Source organism: Tiliqua scincoides, chromosome 5 (assembly GCF_035046505.1).
Source record: "Tiliqua scincoides isolate rTilSci1 chromosome 5, rTilSci1.hap2, whole genome shotgun sequence".
In the NCBI taxonomy this organism is placed as follows: Eukaryota; Metazoa; Chordata; class Lepidosauria; order Squamata; family Scincidae; genus Tiliqua; species Tiliqua scincoides.
In genome coordinates, this window is record NC_089825.1 from 12,602,054 (window position 1) to 12,619,837 (window position 17,784).

Consider the following 17,784-nt stretch of genomic DNA (forward strand, 5'->3'; position numbering starts at 1 on the left):
CCACACATGGACTCCTGCAGAGAGGTCATTGTCCACCAGCACTAGTGAGGTGGTGATGGTGGTGAGTTTTGGGAGGAACAGGAGCATTTTTCGGTGGGGAAGGGGCATAACCAGGGGGCAGAGAGGAGGGGGTTGGCTCCTGCAACAATGGTGCACACCGGATCCTAACCCCTTTTTTGTAAACCTCCCCATTCCTTTTCCCTCCTTGGACATATGCCACCTAGATAGGCCATAGGTGGCCCCAGGGCTTACCAGGTAAGTAAAAATAATTAGTATTTACCTCTGGTTTCCCACCACCACCACTATAGGATGCAGTACACACCTTTTTGTATGATTGCATTAGTGCTATTGCTGGGGGGGTAGGATTGGGCTGTGACTGAGTCAGTCATGCACATAAGCCTCTTTGATAGCATGTACAGACAATGTCACCAGTGGGGAGGAATTGCACTCAGTCACCAACCCCCAGCTGCACATCCATCAGAGAACCAGAATGGAGCCTATGTATACCACTGTACATGAGTAGGCTCTGCACATGTAATTGTGCTTCCTGCCTTTTGCAGATGGTCAATTACATCTGAACTGTTTTACTTCAGACTGTGGGGGGGGGATTCATGTGATTGAATACTCCTCTACGGGAAGGAATGAACCTCCACACTGTCAACCAGACATCTGGCATAAGGGAGGATGTTTTTACTTAGTCTTCTTCTGGACATCTTAGTTTTCTATGCGCAGGGATTTTTTTTTTTCTTAATGGAAGAACATTTCATCATGTGACCCCCACCCACTGTCTGAAGTGGCAAGCTCAGAGATAGATTTACCAGTCACTGAGGGTGTAGATCAAAACTGATCATAGAACGGAGTGCAGTGAAGAATGTGTGATTGGCTGGCACAAGCCCCCTGTGCAGGTCCAAGAGTGTCGAGAACATGCCACAAAGCAGGCTGGCCGGTGCAGGGAGTGGGAGTGGGTGGTGGGAGGGCAGAAAGGAGGTGGGGAGGAGCGTTTTTGGGCGAGGGGAGTGTGAACCAGGATGTGGATTGAGTCTAGAATGGGACCTGGATCAGTTGCAGCAATGCAGGCTGAATCCAAAACCCCACTCCTAGGCCCTGCAACCTAACATGAGCTGCTCAGATTTGAGTCAGCTAAATCATTGGTGCAGATCCAAGTAGGGGTGGCTGGGGCATGACACGGGGTAAGGGAAAAAATATCCCCTTACCCTGAGTTGCCTCCAGCCAGCACATACCTTGCACTGGATACAGCACAGGCCACTTGGCCTGCCTGTTCCAGCGCAAGTTAGGATTGGGCTGTTAGTTGCATATTGAGATAATTGAACAAGAAGGCTTGATGTGTTCGATGCTGCAACCACAGTAGCACTTGGACTATTTGATGTGTGTCCTTCCTCTTCGATTGTTGGTCTGCAACCACTTTTTCTTCATCTCAAGTTCTCCCCATCACTGCTGTGGTTTTCACTCCATCGTAGTATAAACATCCTTAAAGAGGTGTTGTGAAACAGTCCAATTCTAGTTATTTCTACTCAGGCGTAAGCCCCGTTTAGTTGACTGGCTCTTCCTACCAAGTAAGTGCGCCCAGGATGGCAGCCCAAGAATATTCTACATTTTAAGAAGCCGAGCGTCTAAAGTTGGTCATGGCAGAAGGAGAGAAGTCGGCATGTCGAATTCAACACACAATGCTGAGCCGTTCTGATAGCGCTGTCAGCAACACATTTGAACCTTCAAGGGCGCTTATGGATTTTGCTGTCAGTGTTAATAAAAATCAAGCCAAGACTGGAAAATACTATCCAATTAAATGGTTTTCAAGACAGCAGAACAAACAAAAAATTTCAGCATTTATTGAGGGGCTAATGTCTTGACAATAACTGAAAAAAGCTCCCAGATGAAGGACATCTGGAAATGAAGCAAAGTCAACAAGGAAGTACATTTTGTGGGTGAATCTGAGGAAGACATTCAAGATTCAAATGCCCAAAGAAAATCTCTGTGCAGATCAAATATTCTCATATGCATATCTGTTTGCCACATTTGTATCTCTCTCCCTCTTTCTCTTCATCCATGTAGCTCAGAGAGGTGTCCGTGATTCAGGTGAAGGTTGCTGTTCGTGTCAGAACAGTGGCGGACATCCTAGAGCAGTGAATTTTAATGTTTCTCCTCCCATGGCACACTGACCTCTATGGTCTTCTCCATTGTCTTCGCCTCTTGTGATGTCATTTCTGGCTGCCGGGAGATTCTTCCTTGGGAAGTTGCCAAGTCCCAAGAACCACCAAGCTTTCCCTCTTGACACACTGCCGAACAGCACCTCAGGGCTACAAAGGGGAGAATAAAAAACTTCATTACTCTCTGCATATTATTTACCCTCAGAAGGCTCTGCAAAAGAGCATGCCACTGTGTCAAAGTGGGAAGGGGTGACCAATAGAGAAGAAACTTCTCTCTTCCTTCCAGCCCACAAGCACCACTGCTGCTGTTTCTGTTGCCACTACACCAGTACATAAAGAGTAAGGGAGTGTATTTGGGGGAAAAGGGGCTAAAGCAGTGTTTTTCAACCACTGGGCTGCAGCACATTGGTGTGCCCCAGTTGATCCACAGGTATGCCCTGGGAGTTGGGGGGGGTCATTTATTAGTAGGGCCATTGGGGGATGTGAGCCCCCCACCAGCAGCACAGTGTGCCTTGTTAATAGTCAAAAAACGGATGGTGTGTGCCATGACAATTTTAGCACCTTGTCAGTATGCCATGAAATGAAAAAGGTTAAAAATCACTGGGCTAGAGGGAAGGGGGAAGAGATACCAGCAAGAAACAAGCTTAAGTTTGGAGGAGAACTTTAGGGACAGAGTTTTAGGAAGTGAATTTCTTGGAGCTCCCAGGATTCATGGCATCTTTAGTTCACTGGCATCTACGTGGGATTCCCTATATCAAACTAAACCCACCCTGTGTTTAGCAGGCCAAACTGGCAATCATTGTCTCAACTCAGGAGTCTTCATTTTATAAAGATGGTGAATGATATCCTTCACCTCGACCCCTTAGCCTTAGCAATGACAATGACTTTGATAGGAAGGCTTGCATACATCAAGAAATGCTCCAAGGAGCAAACAGTCGAATTTAGAACAAAATTACTTATTCTGTATAAGCTATACAGTAACCTCAAGAGGCAGGTAATGGTGTTTGATCTTACCTTTGTAGAATGCAAGGACCTCTGGCATATTAGGAGTTGTGGTTTTAAAAAAGAAATCACTATTTTTTTATTATTTGGAGCTTGCAGTTCACCTTCCCCATCTGCAAATGGCTTTGTTTTAACACTAGAGACTTCAGGCTGCCATAGATTAGAGGAGGCCTCATGGGTGTTGAAAGGCTTAATTAGTTAACTGTTGTAAAGTGCTTTGTGATCTTGGAATTGAAAGGCTGCACATAACAGATGCAGCATTTTACTAATTATGATGGTTATTATTAATTGACTCTATTAGCCCGCAGCCCTTACTTAACGAAAATCCCCACTGCAGAAACAAGGATTTTACCCAAAAGAAGCACATTATTATTCTCCAAGACCCAGATTCTGCCCTCTGCTACTGTACAAGGTCATCGGGCCTCACTAGGCCCTCCTTCTTGCCAAGCCTCAGTAGCGCCAGCACGTATTTCTCGGCTAAGGCTCAGCACTGGCACATGTGAAGTCACCCAAAAGAAACAAGTGTGCTTAATGAGAATGCATAGAGGGCCTTTCTTCTTGCCGGTGACAAACTCTGGCTAGCTCCCCCACCTCTGAAAATGGGAGGCAGGGTTTTCAAGCCAGGATGTGTGTGCCCATGTTTTAGAGGTCAAGCCTTGTGTCTCGGGCTGGACTTATCAGCCTCAGCACCCAATCCTACCCAACTTCCCAGCACTGATGCAGCTATGCCAACAGCGTGTGTGCTGCATCCTGCAGTGGGGGGGAGCAGACACGGAGGCAACAAACATTCCCTTGCCTCAGGGCTGCATTGTGGCTGCATAAATGCTGAAAAGTTGGATAGGATTGGGCACTCGGGGAGCAGCCCGCCTGGTGAACTCAGGGCCTGGCACATGATGGGAGAGACCAGGAAGGCTTCCGTTGGACAGGCCATGGGCTATTGGCCAACTGAACAGAGCACACTAGCCTACACTGCAAGTACCTGCAGGAGCCTCGCTATCCCCTAGGAGACCCAGGAGGCATTGGACCCAGAGGGCAACCAGGCAGGGAGGGGAGAACAGGGAAGTGGAGGAGGGACCAGCCAAGGCCAGGAGAATATTGGGATTACCAGATACAAAGGGGGAACAGATACCTTACATTTAACCTATAGCTGCCTATACTTTTAACCAATGTAAAGAAGAGGGAATTTTGGCAGGTGCAGCTCAACATGGAAGGGTTTGAAAAGCTGCACCTGCCAAAATTCTCTCTTCTATACAATGGTTAAAGGTATAGACACCCTGTCACTCTTTGTATCTGGTCTGTTGGCAACCTTCAGTCTCGAAAGACTATGGTATCGCGCTCTGAAAGGTGGTTCTGGCACAGCGTCTAGTGTGGCTGAAAAGGCCAATTTGGGAGTGATAATCCCTTCCACACCGGGAGCAAGTGCAGTCTGTCCCTGGTCTATCTCCCTGGCTATGGGCCTGCCTTCTTTGCCTCTTTGCCTCAGACTGTTGGCCAAGTGTCTCTTCAAACTGGGAAAGGCCATGCTGCACAGCCTGCCTCCAAGCGGGCCGCTCAGAGGCCAGGGTTTCCCACCTGTTGAGGTCCACTCCTAAGGCCTTCAGATCCCTCTTGCAGATGTCCTTACTACTACTACTACTACTACTACTGTTGTTGTTGTTGTTGTTGTTGTTGGCAACCTTCAGTCTCGAAGGACTATGGTATCACGCTCTGAATGGTGGTTCTGGAACAGTGTCTAGTGTGGCTGAAAAGGCCAATTCGGGAGTGACAATCCCTTCCACACTGGGAACAAGTGCAGTCTGTCCCTGGTCTGTCTCCCTGGCTATGGGCCTCAGACTGTTGGCAAAGTGTCTCTTCAAACAGGGAAAGGCCATGCTGCACAGCCTGCCTCCAAGCAGGCCACTCAGGGTTTCCCACTTGTTGAGGTCCATTCCTAAGGCCTTCAGATCCCTCTTGCAGATGTCCTTGTATCGCAGCTGTGGTCTACCTGTAGGGCGCTTTCCTTGCACGAGTTCTCCATAGAGGAGATCCTTTGGGATCCGGCCATCATCCATTCTCACGACATGACCAAGCCAATGCAGGCGTCTCTGTTTCAGCAGTGCATACATGCTAGGGATTCCAGCACGTTCCAGGACTGTGTTGTTTGGAACTTTGTCCTGCCAGGTGATGCCGAGAATGCGTTGGAGGCAGCGCATGTGGAAAGCGTTCAGTTTCCTCTCCTGTTGTGAGCGAAGAGTCCATGACTCGCTGCAGTACAGAAGTGTACAGTACAGAAGTGTACAGAAGTTTTGGGCCATAACTAAAGATATAAATGAAAGAATCAGGAAGGAGCCATGTGAGGTTCTGAGCCTACATCACATAAGCAGATTTCGGAGGCCAGAGAGTCTTCTTCCTCAAAGGCTGCAAGTGACTAGTTATCATGAAATAGAAAGCGGATTATGCAGAACATCGAATTGACAAAAGTACCTTTCTTGTACATGGGTTGCTGGTTTAATAAGGAGCCGAAACCTTGAGGGTCCACATCTCCCTCTCCGGGCCCATCTCAAAGCTACCCTGGAATGTGTACCATTTTTGATGTGCTGGCAGGCAACACTCTGTGTGGAGTGTTTTCAGACACACTACAGGGTATAATTTAGCTCGAGTTGTATAAATTTGAGCTTGGAATTAGCTTTGCTCTTTGGGGACGTTGGGTTTATTTGTTATCAGGAAATGAAAACTGGCACATTCCAGGCAGCCATTGAAGTGTACACTCTGCAACTTACTTGAAAGGAAGCTGGGGGTGAGCAAGGAGGGACATGGGCAACTTTTTCCAGCACTGACAATCCAATTATTCGACAGACGAAACCCTCTCAACAGGGCCGCATGGTCACTTTCCAAACTTGTATTTTCAAGGGTGTTTCCTGTGAGGAACAGGCACTGAAAAAGGAATGCAGGAGAACATTGGAGCTGGATCTTGGAGGTCATTTCTGTGGAATACTTGTAGCAGAGAACTGCTACACCTTTCCTGATAGGTGACCGTCCAGGATGTAGTGTTTGTACACAGGCGCTGAGCTTAGCCTTGGTAACATGGCAACCGGCAGGCAGGCCGGCCAATCTGCTGCCCCCCCCCCCACTCAGGCACACCAGAGTGGGCCAGTTGCGAAGGCTGAAGCCCAGTAGCCGGTAAACAGAGGATGTTATGAAGAAGCGCTTATCTAGAAATGTATTGCGGTCAAGCCAGAGCCAGCAGGTTGCTTAGCAGTGCAGATTTCAGCAACCTTCAGTAATTTTCCCTATTGCATATCTTTGCATCATGTGTTCTGAGAATGAATAAAAGTCTGAGGAAGCTAGCCGGGAGGACGGACTTCTCTCTCAATCTCATACCGCCCTATTTCCGGCACAGCTCTTCCTGCATCAACCCTCTGAATGAATGTCTGCTGTGTCTCTGACTCCTTGCTGCTCTAGTTCTAACTTTCAAACCCTCAGAGTGCTTCTGCTTTTAGCACTCTCCCTCAGGCACCAAGGTTCTAAGCCCTGGGTGCTTCCCAAGTAGCATTGCATTGCTACATTGGATCTGTATGGCTGGATGTCTGGCCCAAGGTCACCCAGGAAGCTTCATGGGTGAGCAGGAAGACTTGTAACCCATGTCTTTCTGATCCAGTGCTTTAGCCTGTGGATACCTGTGGTTATCCAGAGTTTCCATGGCATAGTGGTCAGTATGTTAGGTATTGACTAGAGAGACTTGTGCTTCGATCACTACTGAGCAATGACGCTCACTGGATGGCTTTAGACTAGTCACCTGTTCTACCCTAAATGGACAGAGTATAATATGAAATAAACCCATGTATGCTACCCTGAGATCCTTGAAGAAAGAGGCCGTGTACGACAGTGACTGATACATTTCGTACATAGAATAGGCAAGAAAAGTAAGAAGTATAAAGCATTATGTAAACTCTGAATTATTTGAGGTGAAGTATCTGTTGGTGGAAAACACTTTTTAAAAATTAAGTGAAGATGGACTGTTCTGGTGTGCATTCTCCCCACTTCTCTGAGAGTTCCAGGTTTCCTTCAGATGAGAGCACGTTGGAAGCTGAAGGTATTCTTTTATAATATTTGCTTTTATCTACAAAGATACCATTACTTGCATTATTATTATTAAGAATACATATATAAACCACATCTCTACAAACAGCTCACAAAGTGATTTACATGGTTTAAAAAAGGGAAAAGAAGATCCTTTGACCAAAAGGGCTCAGAATCACAAAGCAAAATACCAAAGGCAGGCACCAGAAAGCCATCCCTGGGGAAAGACACTGTGCTGAGGCTTTCGCTACTAAATAGAACATCACTCATCACACTTAAAGATGCCTTGGCCCACTTGGCTGAGGCTAATCCCAAAAAGTAAGAGGGAGAAAAAGATACAGCGGTGATGGCAGGGATTCTTTATTCTTTTCACTGTTTTTTCTTCCCCCGGAATGCCCAGGATTGGTCCTGTTGGAAGGTGTTGGAAGGTCCTGTTGGAACAGGAAGGTCCTGTTGGAAGGTGGCAGCAAATGGGCTGGACTTGTACAATAACAGTGGGTGTGAGTGTTAATGTCAGCCTCTGCCAGTAGAGGGAGCTTGTTCCTTAGTTTCCATTTCTGCCCAGCCCACAGGTGTAAACATCTGATCCCTGTTGTGTATATGCAACGTTGGGCAAAAATGGTTTTTTGGGCTCTCTCTCCTACTTTGGCTCAACTGCTCTTTAGCTGCTTTCATTCATTCATATCCTGCTTTATCTCCCAAGTGGGCATTCAATCAATTCAATTCAACAACCTTTATTGGCATGGAGGAGCATTCAAATTATTATTATTATTATTATTATTATTATTATTATTATTATTATTATTATTATTAACAGTATTTATATACTGCTTTTCAACTAAAAGTTCACAAAGCGGTTTACAGAGAAAAATCAAATAACTCAATGGCTCCCTGTCTCAAAAGGGCTCACAATCTAAAAAGATGCAAATGAATACCAGCAGACAGCCACTAGAACAGACAGTGCTGGGGTGAGGTGGGCCAGTGACTCTCCCCCTGCTAAAAAAGGAGCACCCACTTGAAAAAGTGCCTCTTACCCAATTAGCTGGGGTTAAATGCTTTTCTTGCTGTTTTGTTTCTGCCTGTGGGTCACAATGGCTGCAATTTTTTCTCTGTCCCAGAAAAATTCATAACAAAAGTCAGTTTTGCTGTGGGTGGGGCTGTTTTAATCCTCCAGCTTTCATAGATGTTGGGAGAAATGGCATCTGGCACCCATTGAGAGGAGCTCTAACTTTGCTTTTCTAGGCCTCTTCAACCTAGAAAAGAGACGCTTGAGGGGGGACATGATTGAGACATACAAAATTATGCAGGGGATGGACAGAGTGGATAGGGAGATGCTCTTTTTTATTGTATTGGCAACCTTCAGTCTCGAAAGACTATGGTATCGCGCTCTGAAAGGTGGTTCTGGCACAGCGTCTAGTGTGGCTGAAAAGGCCAATCCGGGAGTGACAATCCCTTCCACACCGGGAGCAAGTGCAGTCTGTCCCTGGTCTGTCTCCCTGGCTATGGGCCTTCCTTCTTTGCCTCTTAGCCTCAGACTGTTGGCAAAGTGTCTCTTCAAACTGGGAAAGGCCATGCTGCACAGCCTGCCTCCAAGCGGGCCGCTCAGAGGCCAGGGTTTCCCACTTGTTGAGGTCCATCCCTAAGGCCTTCAGATCCCTCTTGCAGATGTCCTTGTATCGCAGCTGTGGTCTACCTGTAGGGCGCTTTCCTTGCACGAGTTCTCCATCGAGGAGATCCTTTGGGATCCAGCCATCATCCATTCTCATGACATGACCAAGCCAACGCAGGCGTCTCTGTTTCAGCAGTGAATACATTCTAGGGATTCCAGCACGTTCCAGGACTCTCACATAATACCAGAACCAGGGGACATCCACTAAAATTGAGTGTTGGGTGGGTTAGGACAGACAAAAGAAAATATTTCTTTACTCAGCGTGTGGTCGGTCTGTGGAACTCCTTGCCACAGGATGTGGTGCTGGCGTCTAGCCTAGACGCCTTTAAAAGGGGATTGGACGAGTTTCTGGAGGAAAAATCCATTATGGGGTACAAGCCATGATGTGTATGCGCAACCTCCTGATTTTAGGAATGGGTTAAGTCAGAATGCCAGATGTAGGGGAGGGCACCAGGATAAGGTCTCTTGTTATCTGGTGTGCTCCCTGGGGCATTTGGTGGGCCGCTGTGAGATACAGGAAGCTGGACTAGATGGGCCTATGGCCTGATCCAGTGGGGCTGTTCTTAGGTTCTTATGCTACTAGGAGTGATGGAAAAACTGTTTAAAAAGGAAAAAGTATAACTCTCCCCATAAGCACTAAGGGCCAGATCCTATCCCCTGCCGACCCAGAGAATGCAGCACTACTGATGGACCATGCTGTGTGGGGGGGATGGGGCACCAGATGGCCCACGAGAGGTAAGTAAAAATTCTCTTTTACTTATGTCCCGCCTGGACTCCAATGATTTCCTTGGACCTATACCAATTCTTTTGCTGGTGTAAAACTGAGGAGACTTGTAGGTGAGAGTCCAGGTCAGGAAGGAGGAATGGGATCCCAGAGTATGCCACTGCTGCCAAGATCCTTTATCTTCTGCCCCCTTCTGTCCCCAGCCCAGCCCACTCCCCACCCCGATCTGCCCATGATACTTTCTCAAACTGCCCCTGCCATCAAGTTATTGGGAATGATGCAGAATGGAGCAGGTTCAGAGGCCTGCCCTCACCTGTGTGTGGCCTCTGGTCATTTTCACTTGCAGCCACAGCCCACTGAATAGCGGAGTGGCTTTCCTGCCAGCAGTGTAGCTAAGCGAGGCAGGGGGTAAATTGCCCTGGGTACCATACCATGATATAATGTCTTAGAGACCCCCGAAAGGTACTTGTTTTTTGCCAAAAACTGGAAGTGCCTTTTGGCAAAAAGAGTGTTTGGGGGGTGTTAAAAATTGGGAGGGGGTGTTATGAGGAGATGGGATATGGGGGTGTTAAAAAATTTTGTGCCCCTGGGTGCCAGGTGCCTTGGCTATGCCACTGTTTCCTGCCATCAGTCTGAGACTAACAGCTTGCAGGACCCATCAGCGTAAGCCCTGGATAAGATAGGGCTGTAAGTCCTCCCCACAAACCTTTTGTTCAAAGTATCAGTGAAACCGCTGCCACCCCAAAAATTAGTATGCCTCTCGTTAATGGGACATCAAATGGGTGGCCTGTTGCTTCACCCTTCTGTTGATTTGCACTCAAAACAAACTGGAAGTCAGAGTTCTTTCAGTATTGGCAAAGCACTGCTTTTCTGTTTTGCTTAAACAAACACCCACAGCAATTTACAGCAGTGAAAAAACAAAAAAAAAATCAACTATCAAGAAGACAACTACATTAAAAGCACTACAACAAAATCAAGAAACTCTGGAAGTGCCAAGGTGATCATGGGGGATTCTGCACCTTGTGTATGTTAATCCAGCCAGGGCACATCAGGTTCTCCAGTCATGGATAGGTGTCTTCTTGGAATGTGGTATCGGGGTTCCACCCAGGTGCCACACTAAGGCCTTGTATGGAGCCATCCTCTGATGAAAATTGTTCCTCTGGTTCTGGTTTTAGCCAGCAGCATAAGACCTCCACAGAGACATTCCTATCGAGCTTCATAGAAGACAACCCACAACTGCAACTGTTGTCTGAGTTTCCAGGAGCTGTGAATAAGCAATTCACGTCTTTAGCTGTAAACAAAGTGCAGCTCATTTGCCCAATTGCCTGCTTGGTGTGTCTGTGTGTGTTTCAAACGGATAATAAAATGCAAGCGCAGCTCAACTCCTGAAGCCAGATGCCCTGGTAACATAAATCACCCAGCCCTCATTGAAGGCCCATCATGTCGGCATAAAATCCAAAGAGCTCCTGAGAGGGAACCATTCAACCCAGACAGTCTCATTAGCACAACAGCCTTAAATGAAACAAGTGCAAAAAAAGTAACACACTCCCTGACGCACAGCTGTGCCTGATCGCTTTACCCAGGCAATTGTACATCAGAGGTGTGCACACACGCGTGTGTGTATTTAAAGGCACGGTGCAAAGCCTCAGATGCTGCATGTCAAAGAGTCAATAAATTGAGCACGAATCATTGGGCACGTTAAATGGATGGCAACCCGTAATCATCTGACTTGCGGCGGGGTCTTCATTTTAACTGACCTAGATGAATGTAAGGCATTATTAAATAAATGAGAATACAAACAGCTTGTTAGGAAGCCTGGCTCACTTTCAAAACTGCATCCCAACGCAGTAGAAAAGAGACAGGACTTTCTTGCCCAGGAGTAAGCCCCATTGACTATCATTGTTAAAAACATATACATAGTAGCCTGCTAAATGTACAGATCTGTCACATTTCCCCAAATGCAGTCACACACCATTGTAGCATCAATTATATTAAAAATAAAATACACATTGAAATGAAGGGGGACCCACCTGAAATTGGCTCATGACCCACCTGGTGGGTCCTGACCCAGTTGTTTCAGAAATGCTGGATTAAACCAAAGCAACATTATTAATGACAAGAAGATCTGCAGAGGAAAAATCCATTACGGGTTACAAACCATGATGTGTATGCACAACCTCCTGATTTTAGAAGTGGGGTATGTCAGAAGGCCAGATGCAAGGGAGGGCACCAGGATGAGGTCTCTTGTTATCTGGTGTGCTCCCTGGGGCATTTGGTGGGCCGCTGTGAGATACAGGAAGCTGGACTAGATGGGCCTATGGCCTGATCCAGTGGGGCTGTTCTTATGTTCTTAGTTATTTAAGTAACTCAGTGTTTCTCAAACTGTGGGTCAGGACCCACTAGGTGGGTCGCAAGCCCATTTCAGGTGGCTCCCCATTCATTTCAATATTTTATTTTTAATATATTAGACTTGATGCTGCCACGGTATGTGAAATGTTACAGACCTGTACTTTTAACAGCTACTACGTATATTCTTTTAACAATGAGAGTCAGTGGGACTTACTCCTGGGTAAGTGTGGGTAAGATTGCAGCCTAGGATTGTTAAAAATTGTCCTGCTTTATGATGTCACTTCCAGTCATGACAACACTTTGGGTGAGTCCTGACAGATTCTCATTCTAAAAAGTGGGTCGCAATGCTAAATGTGTGAGAACCACTGAAGTAACTAATTAAAGGAGCCCTAATCATGCAGACACCTCTCAGATCTGTAGCAGTGGTGATGTAGGTCCACTGTCTGCAACACAAAATCCCATTAGGGCAAACTAACCCCAGTTTACAGTTTAAAAAATCCCTGGTCCTCTCATTGTAGCACAGAAGGGAAAATTTTACCAAGAGTGGGCACTTTTTTCTTGACACATCTCTGCTGGCCCTCAAGTTTCAGAAATGCCGTCTTGGGGATCTGTTTTAGAAAGGGGCCACTCTGAATTCCTGCTGTACTTGTGGAGCTCACCATGCACCATTTTTGATCCAAGGACAAATCATAAGGAGTAGTTTCTGTGCCCCCCCTCAACCTTGAGTGGCATCTTCCACCCTATATACATCCTAAAACAGAGGAGTAAGAAGAAAGGAAATATAGCATATAATTATTCTCAGTTTAACTCGAGAGCAGAAAATCACTAAGAAAATTCAAAGTAAATCTAAATCGTTTGCTAATTGCCTGTCACTGCTGCAAACAGTATTTTATTTACAGAACAGCTTTTGGGGTTTTTTGTTTTTTTAAAAGCTAGAGAAATGAATCTTTCCTTTTCAAATATTTACTACCGGAAAAGGGCTTTGAAAAAAAACAACCTGATATTAATTATTATTCTCAAGATAACGGTCTGAAATCTATAAATGTAAATACGGCACAAAGGAAGAGTCGCAGAATTCCATTTCAAATGAGCACACTAATAAAATTAAGATGTAAATGGGTTATATTTTAATTTGTCTGAAGCCTAAACAAAGACTGAATCAAAGTAATTGTAATTGTGATTAAAGGATCAACGACTCCCTGATGGAGAAAACCTGAGATGTTCAGGCCTGTAAAGAATGAAAAACACAGAAAAAGAGGAGTGGGGGTTTCAATATGGCAAGGCATAGAATAGGTAACAAGAGCTCCTGGCTTGATTCACACCATGCTTCTGGTGACCCTAAGTGAGAGAAGGTTAATGACGCCAACTCCTAATAAAATCAATGAGCAACACAACTCTAACCCCATTTATTTGAACATCAATTTCTTCCAAGATCTACAACTCAAGCCAATCTAAACTCCCCGCTTGGAGAAGCAGTGGCGTTGGCACAGATACCGCAGAGGAATTTTGGCTGCTGGGGGTTTTCTTGTAGGAGAACATTTGTCTCCTTGACCCAGGGTAAGCCCAGCAGCTGCTATGGACCAACCTATGCCAGCGATAACACTGGTGCAGCCAATCCGCCCCCCCAGAACCTATCTGTGTATCCTCTACCCTATCTTCTCCCTGTTCCACCCCCTCCCCACCCTCCCCCACCCCTGTGCTGGACTTAACTGCTTCAGCACGTGTCCCAGTGGCCGATGGTGCATTCAGGAAGGCTCCAGCCACTCTGCTGGTACACTGGCTACTAATGCTGTCACAAAGCACTTTATAGTGCTTTTGTGTTGGTGTGTGCCTATGGCACTGATGTTCCACCAGCACAGACCATGAATAGGACTAGGCTATTCGAAACAAGTATCTTTCTCCAGATTGGGCATATGTGGGGGGCCTACGGGGAGAAGACCCTAACAGGAAGCATGGGACAAACTGGGAGCCCCCCCCCCCCAGAGCTACCCACACTGGTGGAAAAGGTGACAGTCTAGGTCCAACAAACCCTAACTATTAATCTACAGGAGGCTTCCTTTGAGTTTAGATTCCAGATTAATTGATTTTTAGTTGCAATAATATCCACGCAAACCAGGGAGTAAGCCGCATACACTATAACAGAGCTTACTTCTAAGTAGACATGCATAGGATTGGGCTCATTGTTTCATTTATTGTCCACTATTCTGGTGTTCAGGGTTCAGAATTTACTAGGCGATCAACAGACAATGAAAGAACATAGGCTACCATTCTCACAGATTAAGCACACAAGAGTCACCGGGAAAAGTAGATAATATTGTACTCCTCTGTGGGTCCCACAGGGCTCATGATTGATTTTTGCTATCACAGACCAATACAACTGCTCCTCTGAAATTTGTTCTCCTGGAGGTATCAGCAAGTAAAGTAAAAGGTCACTGTGCTGTACTTCTGCCTTCAGTGTACTCTCTTGAAACACAAGCTACATGTCAAAATCCAACCCGTGATTTAAATTCCTTTGACAAAGTGACTGGCCACCACTAAGAAAAATTTTAACAGAGCTAATTTATTTGGAGAACAAAATATGGCTAGTGTTTTTAAAAAACTCAGTTTAAAAGATTACCTGAATAAATTACTTGACTAAATTAAATTCTAGCCAAATCTAATTAAAGCAGTGGATCTCACACATTTAGCACTGGGACCCACTTTTTAGAATGAGAATCTGTCAGGACCCAACTGAAGTGATGTCATGACCGGAAGTGACATCATCAAGCAGGACAATTTTTAACAATCCTAGGCTGCAATCCTACCCACACGAACCCAGGAGTAAGTCCCCTTTACTATCATTGTTAAAAGAATATGCATAGTAGCTTGTTTAAAGTACAGGTCTGTAACTTTTCCCCAGATGCCTTCACAGACCATGGTAGTGTCAAGTCAAATAATTATTTTTCATTATTATTAAAAATAATTTGAGAAACACCATTTGAGAAACACCGAATTAAAGAAAGTGAATACTGATTTATATCTATAAATACAACACTATCTTATACAACAATATCTATCTAAAATATATATATGAAATATATATATTTAGTGGGAGGCAGCCATTGCCTTCATGCTCTACCCTATGGACTTCACAGAAGCATCTCTGGCAAACAGGAACTGGACTAACTTGGACCCTGGGTCTGACCCAGAAGGGTTGTTCTTCATGTTCTTAACTTGCTTCTAAGGTGTCAGGGTGATGAGAACCAGGGTAGTGTAGTGGTTTGGGAGGTGGACTGAGACCTGGAACAACCAGGTTCAAATCCCCCCTCAGCCATGAAGCTTCCTGAGTGACCTTGGGCCAGTCACTTTCTCTCAGCCTCACCTACCTCACAGGGTTGTTGTGAGGACCAGAAGGAGGGCAGCAGCTGTGTACACCTCCCTGAGCTCTTTGGAGGAAGGGCGTCATAAAAATGTGGAAAATAAATGTGGAAAGGTGTCCCCAGGCACTAACCACACTTTTCCCAATACAGCAACCTGAGCGCCAGCGACATCTTTTCAAATCAAAGCCCAAGATGTTGACCATTCCCTGTTAGAAACTAAACGGTGTCCTCTCTCTGCAGGGCCATTGTGGGTGTGCATCATGCAGCTAGCCCTGCTTTCTGCTCCAAATGATGTGCAGTTCTCACATCTGCCCAAGATAAACTATCAGTATTGTCTTGTTATAGGATCAACATGCCTGTTTGCTTTGTGTCTCCCTCAGTTTGCTCCGACTGAAATCCTCCAAAAAGCCCCCTTTGCCTTTCTGTTAGGAAGAGCGATTAAGCAGCTTGACCCACGTGGTCTTTCCAAGTGAATGCTGAAGCAGCATTAATGCATATGCACAAGTCACCCCTTCCTTAAGTGAGCCGGCTCTGAGCTGAGCCGTGCTGCTGTCACCCTCGAAATAGGGCCTGGAGGACGTGCTCACAGAATGTCACGACCAACATATTTTTGAACTAGCCGAAGAAATGGTTTTGATGACTCCAAGATGGAGCAAGCACAGGCAAGCACTGCCTGTGATTATTTTAATGTGTAATTTGCTTGGTTGGCCATGACCGGCAACAATAACTCCGGTGTCAGAGAAGGTTCCTTTTCTACTCATTATGGAAAAAGTGAGCCAATGGGAACTTGCATTCATTTCCTCACTCTACTCGTTTTCTCTTTTAAAAACATGTTAATGTTGCCATTAAAAGAGAAAGATATACATATCCCACCTTGCATTAGAGTCTTCTTTCGCCTGCCCTTCCCCTTTAACGTGAAGTCCAGTAGTTACAGGATAGAGAGTTGCTTCCCTCTAGTGGCCAAACTGAAAAGGTACATTTGATAACTCTGTTGGGAATATAGCAGCATCTATGTGCTGGGACAAGTGTGAGCGGCTGCACATTTTATGATGCTGTCCTGCTGGCTGCAGGTATACTGGTGTACACTCAGGTGTCAGTTCAGGGCTCCACAGACAAAGTTGCCAGTGTCAAGCACTGCATTTTGTTTTGTTTTGTTTGGCAAACATTGATGGGGCTTTTTCCCGACCTCATTAGACCTTGGAGGCAATGAGAAAGCAGCAGGTTTATGAGTTTCTGACTATCTCAGAGGCCAGGCTTGAAGTCAGAGGCAGTTTGTTACCTCTTCCAGTAGCATAGCTAGAGGGGGGGCCCGTGCAATAAGTATTGCAGGCAATGCAATGTGCTGCATAAACGGCCCTTCCCACTCGCCACCAGAGCCGTTGGGGCAGCGCTGGCAATGTGCATTCCTGTCACAGCCCAATGGTTCTGATGGCAAGCAGGAAGGGCCGCTTACACAGTGCGTTGGGGTGCCTGCAATTCTTACCACATTGCCACCCCCCTAGCTAAACTACTGACCTCTTATAGGCTCAGGAGAAGGGCTGGAGTTCAAATAATATAATATAGGCCTCATCTCCAAATGCAGTTGTTCAAAGCAGGACTTCAAGCATTAAATCCATTACATGCACATACATGTAACCCTACATGTATCACGTACGTGAAACTCTACACCCCTCTCATTATGTTAGTCCCAGAACCATATCTTCCTTATTGCCCCCTGGGTTCTTTGCTTGTCTTTTCCTGTATTTATATTTCCATTCATGATATATTCTGCTTTTTGTATTATTTTGTCAAAGCTGATTAAATATAAATTTTTTAAGGAACATCTCCCAAGCATACGAGAGAACGGGAACATTCTTCTGTCTACCTTGAGTCCATAAAGATGATCATTTTACTAAGCATTCTAACATCTGTTTTATCACACATCTGTGCATGATGTGCAATGCACTTCTCACCACTGGGCTCCAATGTTCAGTGATCCCAAAAATAAGATAGAAGTTGGAAGAAACATACAGTTAAAATGAGACACCAGAATAGAGAAAAATAACAAGTGCACAAATCGTATAAGGGAATATCCCTTTTGTAGTAAAATATCAATAAAGAGATGGCTCAGGGTTGGGAAGGAAGGGAACGAGTAGGGGAATTGTTACAGATTAGGAATATAAACATTTGAGTTTGGGAGGTATGCAGTGGTGTCACTGGGGTTTGTGTCACCTCCTATGGGAGGCCAGCATGTCACCCCCATGATACAACACCCTGGATGGTGGATGTGGTGATACACCATTGCCCCACTGTTTTTTGGCCGTAATTTTTGATAGTGTAGAAATATTTCAACATGGCTTACTTCACTGCATTCAGCATTAATTACGCATTGCACTGAATGATATATAACATGATTGTATTATTCAAAGATACCAAAATTTTAAAAATGTTGGCCAGCAGTGGTGTCACCCCCTCATG

At 45.6% G+C, this 17,784-nt stretch overlaps 1 long non-coding RNA gene across 1 annotated transcript in view; it reads right to left on the reverse strand.

The window, feature by feature from the left end:
* Positions 1-1,846: 1,846 nt before the first annotated feature.
* LOC136651781 (uncharacterized) overlaps positions 1,847-17,784 on the reverse strand; it is a 59,700-nt gene continuing 43,762 nt past the window's right edge. The window contains exon 4 of the long non-coding RNA XR_010794544.1: positions 1,847-2,315. This is a non-coding gene — a long non-coding RNA (uncharacterized lncRNA). The remainder of the gene's footprint in view (positions 2,316-17,784) is intronic.